The following is a 7,500-nucleotide window of genomic DNA, read 5'->3' on the forward strand; positions in this document are numbered from 1 at the left end:
CAGGAGGGAAGGAGAGGAAGAAAGAGGAGGAAAAGAGGGGAAAGAAGAAGAAGAGAAGAAGGAAGTGGGTGGACAGCAGGAGGAGAGGAAGAGGAAGGGGAAGAAAAGAGGGAGAGAAGGAGGAGGAGAGAAGGAGGAGGAGGTGAATAGACAGAAGAAGGATGAAGAGGCAAAGAGGAAGAATAGGAAGAGGAGGAGGAGGTAGATAAAGAGCACGAAGAAGGAAAGAGGCAATTTCTGGAGCTAAATTTGGACAAACTCTGGAATGACGTAACACCACGTGAGTGGGCCGTGGTGGTTCCAGGACGCTTCCATGTCGTAGACCATCTCCGAGACCCCGAGGAATTGCGAGACGTCTTCCAGAGACAAAATGCCAGGTTCTCTTAGAGCTAAACCGAAGTCAAGGCCAAGACACATATCGGGAAAAATACCAACTCTTATCCTGACTGGCCCTACTTATGGAATGGCTGACATCAACGGTCTTGCGGAAGAGGCAGATTCCAGGATCTCTGGAAACAACTCTGTCCATGCCTGGAATGCACTCAAACGTATGCAATCACATTCACCGTCGCAGTTGGAGTCTCTTTGGGATGCAGGTGGTCGATTGGTTACTGAAGCAAGGGGCAAGGTCAAGATGGGCAGGATACTTCCAAGTTGTTAAAGGCGAACCTCACAAGATGTGGCGTCAGCTGCCACAGGTCTTACAGTACACATTACCGATATCTCAATCAGCGTGTCTTTGTTGACCTTGGTCGAAGTCAAGAAGGTAAATTAAGTTTGGTGTAAGTGTAGAGTTATCTAAATTCGGAGAAATACCATAGCTGAGGCCCTTTTTTTAATGTGTGACGTATTGGTATTGTCCTTGTAAACTAGAGGTGCCTCACCACCCCTATTCTAGAGGTTAAGGAGTAGTAGACGGGGTTAAAATAATCACAGAAGTGTGACTGCTAAGTTCTTTTTGTAAGCTGCTGCACGTGTGTTTCTGGCACGCAGATGAGATCATCTTTTAACAAACAAACATCCTGGGCAAAAAGGTTGTAATTATGGATTTTTTTTTTTTTTTTTGAGTGTACTAGTAGAAGATGGATAGAGAATGTTAAGAACGTTAGGAAAATGCGTGTCATCGACGAGAAGAAGATAGTTCTGTGAAGGGTTCTGTCGAGCAAAAAAGTGGAGGAACAGTTGGTGACCTTGAAAGATTCTAGGTTTTCAATGCCTCCAATCAGATGTAATAGAAGGGTCTGAGGCCAGGTGTTTTGCGACGATCCTTTTAGGATACATGGGATCAGGTTGAGGAAAGTGTCAAGGTTATAAGTAAATACAAAGAAGTGCCATCGACTTAGACCTCAAAAGAGAATATGTGTAGCTGAGTAAGTTATTCATAAACAGGAGAAAAAGCATAAGATAGCACAGTCTCGCGGACCAACAGAGGTCATAGATATGGGAGAAGAACAGAGAACGCCAGAAAAGAAAGAAAGAAAGAAAGATAAATATAGAAAGAGTGAATGATAAAAAAAATAAATATATATATAGGAAAATAGAGGCTTAATTCCAATTACCCTTTTTTGGGGAGACGGGCTGAATGTAGATATATTTGCTGCATAAAAGGTAAGAGGAAGAAGTTTGCCTAATCAAGGTGTCACTACGGAGGCACAGGTGTTGAGAACGACAGGGGAACTCTATTTGCGATACAAGTAGAAAGGGGGAGAAGAACATCCTTGGATGAAATCGAGATGGAAGGCAGGGGCAACTTGGAATGGACAGCAGGAGGGAGAAAACCGGCATAATCGTCCATTATCGAGTTTCTGGTTATATTTTGAACAAAGATTTCGGCTCCGCAAGGGGAGGGGCACAAGCAGTGCCTTCGCTAGTGAGGAAAGAGGGTACGAAAGTGGACGTGAGGCTTTAGGAAATGCTGGCTAAAGGGGTTTTCATACATACATACATACATACATACATACATACATACATACATACATACATACATACATACATACATACATACATACATACATACATACATATACCAAAGGATTTTTCCCCCTACACGGGGGGTAGCCAAAAAGAAAAAGGCATAAAAACCACTCCCACCCATTCCATTTCCTATATATTCCGTTCCCCTCCAGCCTCCTTCCTCCCTCTTATCTTGGCAACTCCTGGATGACGGGTTATCACACTGGGTAAATTTTCCTCCGACATCGTACTTCCAACCTCCATTTGAGTAACTAGAATATGACTTCACTTACATAAACCTAGACTTCTCAAAGAATATTTCGACAATATGTCTAGCATTTGTATAGGTTTACATTCTCTCAGTTCATTATTCAGCTTTGGTATATATGGCGGAAAGATTATTTTATATTTGGAGATTTGAAAATTCAAATATTGTAACCGAAGTCGTTTTTACTCAAACGAACTCTCAACTGTCGACGCTGGCGAAACCCGTGGAAGCCCAGTGTGATAAGTCGTTTATTGTAAGAATTGAGGTGTTGCCACGTCTTGTATGAGTAAATCCTTCTGAAGGACATATTTTGCACGATCTCAAGCAGAAATAATAATTTCTGATGATCAGGACTTATAAGGATACGGTGACATTTGTAAGTTTTGTCCACACCGTGAATAACATAAGTACAAGCGTGGTCCACCCAGATTTTTCTTTTTTACTTTAGGGTTAAACAATATATGAGGAATCAACAAAAACCCACTGTGTTGGATAAGAAGAAATGAAATAAATGAATTCCATATATTTCGATCACGGACTGTGATCCTCTTCAGTGGAATAGGATCACAGTCCGTGATCGAAATATATGGATATCATTTATTTCATTTCTTCTTATCCAATACAGTGGGTTTTTGTTGAATCTTTACGAATGTGTTACGACATTACTTTATAGTTAATATATGAGGAACTTATACCGTCATGCCAGAAGAAATCATACACTTTTCAGTCACTGATGAATCTCGAGCACGTAAGCAGGGGCAATTTCTTGAAGAAAAAGAAAAAAAAATCCTTCTCATACATTCCCTGTCCGCAGCGTCGTATTGCAAAATAGTCTTGCGTGAAGGGGGTCTTGATGCAACAGTGGAGCAACAAAAGATGTGACAGAAGTGATGTTAGGGCTGGAGTTTCACAACATGGAGAGGAGCTCTGCAGGATAAAGAGAAGGATGGGAAATCAGGAAGAAAATCCTGATTCTGTCGCTAGGATGGTTGGGAATGAAAGTAGGTCGTTCAGAAGAAGAAAAAAAAATGAAGGTTAGTTTATCGGCTGGGTCAGTACCAAAGAAGGAAAACCATGGGCAAATTTATATAATATAAATATCTAAAATAGAGGATAGTCTGGTAGAATATGTTTGAGTAAAGGAAATAAGAATTTGAAAATTTTTAGTTTCTGAGGTGAGTGAACAAAAATATCTAATGGAGGAATAAGAAAATGAATTTGAATCAGATAGCTAAATACGTGAAAGATCTAAGTTTGAGGTCATGAGGATCAAGAAGATTGTCGAGGACATGTGGGGAAGAGACAATTATATTTAGGGAATATGTATAGAAAAAAAATAGGAGACAGAATGCAAGTTGTTATACCTTGTCACCAATTGTTCTTCCTTGGAGTTGTTCGCGATTCATGCCCACGCTCACGCCCACACACAAGCCCACTCATCCACACCCACCACCCACTACCCACAATCCACCATCCATCATCCACCATCCACCCACACACACTCTTATCATCCACCATTCATCAACATCCACATACCTTTTGCACACCCAGATTTACACACACATGTACAAATGCATACTCATGCGCACACACACACACACACACACACACACACACACACACACACACACACACACACACACACACACACACACACACACACACACACACACACACACACACACACACACACACACACACACACACACACACACACACACGAACGCACGCACGCACGCACGCACACACACACACGGTATTCATCATGATAATTTGAGGGCAGAGGGGAAATGAGACCACAAGAAAAAAAAGAAGAAAAGAAACGACATTGGTGTCTTTTTCAATGTATAATTATCATGAGGTAAAACACTTCGTTATCATGATCTACGCAAGTTGTCTTCTCTTGTTTTTCCTCTTCTTCCATGCGGTAAACACCTCCTCATCTATTGTTAATTTTGTTTTTAGTGATTTCCGCTGCTTCTAAATTGCTTGCATTTTCTTGTGGAGTCCCTGATATTAAATGCTGACGTTGTACTTAATCTCAAACATGTCCTGAGTTCTTTATGTGTGCATGGCGAGTGAGAAGTCTGACATAAAATTTGTGTCTTTTTCTGGTCGTATTTCCATGAAAATTTTTGTACATACGAAAAGTCACATGACCTGAGACAGCAGAATTCACTGAAACAATCTCACCAATTAATTATTTGTCCTGTGATTATTTGAACGTTACCTTGCTCGATGTATCTTGCTGTATCCGTTCTATAAGTCCAGGAACTGTGTTATGAAACTCTAAGATTGGCGCAGAAAACTTCATTTCCATTTAAGCTTTTCTAGGAATGAGTGAGATTTTCATCTATATAAACTAGGAAAGGACTGAACAAGAATATCTAGAGACGGTAGAAGTAAATTGTGTGCCGTCGATGAAGAAGGAATAGTTCTGTCGTCTCTTAAAATGCATATGTCTAGAACTAGAAAATAATAGTTATACTAATTTGTACTGATGGGAAGCCCCTAAAACCTCAGGTTCTCCCGCAAATTTCTTTGGAAAGAAACATTAGATTGAGTTGTATTTGTGTGGGCCTCTTTCTATGTCAAGGCTGGTGGGTGCAGTTGGTGGTCGTCAGCGCTCTCTTTCTCTCTCTCTCTCTCTCTCTCTCTCTCTCTCTCTCTCTCTCTCTCTCTCTCTCTCTCTCTCTCTCTCTCTCTCTCTCTCTCTCTCTCTCTCTCTCTCTCTCTCTCTCTCACTCTCTCTCTCTCTCTCTCTCTCTCTCTCTCTCTCTCTCTCTCTCTCTCTCTCTCTCTCTCTCTCTCTCTCTCTCTCTCTCTCTCTCTCTCTCTCTCTCTCTCTCTCTCTCTCTCTCTCTCTCTCTCTCTCTCTCTCTCTCTCTCTCTTTTTTTTAATCGGGGAAAAAGAGTCAAAGAGTTGATTGCCTCCAACACCCGACTCGCAGGACAACCAAAAGTAGCTACTTATCGTTTGCTCTTCTGAAACTTTGTATCAACATTAACTATTGTATAGGATAGTGACAAAATATTATTTTTTTTTCTCTATCCCTTCCAGGTAAGGACAGTCTACTTTCCGCTCCATATCCTAACCATTGCGTCTACCCTAAAATGTTGGACACACAGGTAAGTATGTGTATGTTAAAGACAGATTGAACATTTTTAGAAGCTCTGCTATGGGATTCGAACCCTGACCCGTGCGTCTTGACCTCGTGATTATGGACGCACGGGTCAGGGTTCGAATCTCATAGCAGAGCTTCTAAAAATGTTCAAACAGGTTAGTGTCTTGTGGCTTCAAAGCTGAGTCACATCGGGATATTGTCGTGGCAGAGGTTAGTACACGAGTGAATTTCAGACGTAAACACAGCTCCTGAGGAACTCAAATCGATCGATTTTGACGGGAGAAAAGAATATATTGCAAAGACCTATGGTGTAATGAATATCTAACTTATCTCACAGTTGCATTAAATAGATAAACGAATCTTTATTCTTAATTGGAAACTATTTCGTGGTTATTCTGGAATTATTTGAAATGTCTTCATTAGTGATGATTGCTATTTTTAAACAGGAGAGCTTATTTCGGTCATCGAAAAATCGAAATACAAACTGAGAGAAAACGATAGAAAACGGCTTTGTCTTTTCTGGTCGTCCATTTCTTATTCTACGATTATTTTTTTTTTTTTACCGTCGATTAATTTTCCACGCTATCTTTATATAGTGCATAAGAAGCAATAAAAAACGAAAAAGAAAAAAGAAAGAAAGAAAGAAATAAAGAAAGAAAGAAAGACAGAAAAAGCCGGCAAGGAATACTTGAGATCGGCTTCTTCGGGGTGGGTCATTACTCTTTGTGTGTACGAGAACGTTATTTGCACATTTCATTTTATATCGTCTTGACCAACTATTTTGATAAATCTCAGTATCCATAACTTTACAAAACCTTTGTTACTGATGCTTAAGTGTGTCGTTTTTTATATGATGTCTTGCCTAAGTAATGTTATTATTATAAGTGATTGCTTATTTATGGTACCAATAAGTCTTCCAAACCATGCGTTGTATCTCTTTGATATTATCACTGTTATTGCATTTATTATCTTTGGAGTTGGCATAAAAACAGCATGTATGAGTCACAAATGATTCTTCTCATTACTTTATGAACTATTATAAATATTACTTACTTTTACTTGTTACTTTTGCCACTAACCTAACCTAACCTAACCTAACCTAACCTAACCTAACCTAACCTAACCTAACCTAACCTAACCTAACCTAACCTAACCTAACCTAACCTAACCTAACCTAACCTAACATAACATAACATAACATAACATAACATAACCTAACCTAACATAACCTAACTAAATCTAACTTAACCTAACCTAACCTAGCCTAACCTAACCTAACCTAACCTAACTAAATCTAACCTTACCTAATCTAGTCTAATCTAAACTATTCCAACCTAACCTAACTTAATCTAACCTAGCCTAACCTATTCTAACCTAACCTAACCTAGCCTAACATAACCTAACCCAATCTAACCTATTCTAACCTAACCTAGCCTAATCTAGCCTAACCTAACCCAATCTAACTTCCTTCTACATCTGTTACTTTAGCCACTAATAGCTGAACTTGTAGCTGACTCTCCTGTCAATGACCTCAGCCTCTTCTGCGCATTATCTTCCTTGGTCTCAACAATGAAGTTCAAGGGCGTGCCAGCCTTTCCAGAACCCCGTAGCACTTCTTGCGCTGTATGCAATGAGAGTATTTTCTGGATGAAGCATTGCACGCGTGTTTTTACCTATTTGTATTTAATCATTTGCAATATTGCATAGCAAGAGAGCTACGCTCATAGTTTCCCTCTCTGTGTTTCTGTTAGTCAAACCTGAATTTAGATTCATTTATTTGCTTATTTACTGAAATTATATTTCATGATATTTTTCGAACACTGCTTTTTAGGTTTTCTTGATCTCTTTATTGTTTGAATTTTATTTTCTACAGTCGACAGAGGATTGCACAGTTACCAAACTGCCCTCACAACCGCACAAGAAAAAAAATACTGTTCTGAAGGGAAATTACATTTATTCATAAGTTCAGATTAACCCTTTAAACCGGTATATCGTAAATATAGTGATTCTTCATGTATCTACCTGCTATGCATACACAGCACTTGATTCATGCTAGGATGGGCACCAACGTTGAGTCGCAGTTTGGCTAACAGCAGATGCCCTGCAGAAGTCAGAGAGGCCCTGGTAACTCTACCTACTCCTCGTTACAGACTC

At 39.8% G+C, this 7,500-nt stretch overlaps 1 protein-coding gene across 1 annotated transcript in view; it reads left to right on the forward strand.

Annotated features, from left to right (window-relative positions):
* Nucleotides 1–7,500, forward strand: part of Cht7 (chitinase 7) — a 159,514-nt gene that overhangs the window by 21,523 nt on the left and 130,491 nt on the right. The gene's annotated exons all lie outside the window — the stretch shown is intronic.

The sequence above is a fragment of the Oratosquilla oratoria genome, chromosome 6 (assembly GCF_046742065.1).
Source record: "Oratosquilla oratoria isolate Oo_2021 chromosome 6, ASM4674206v1, whole genome shotgun sequence".
NCBI lineage: Eukaryota > Metazoa > Arthropoda > Malacostraca > Stomatopoda > Squillidae > Oratosquilla > Oratosquilla oratoria.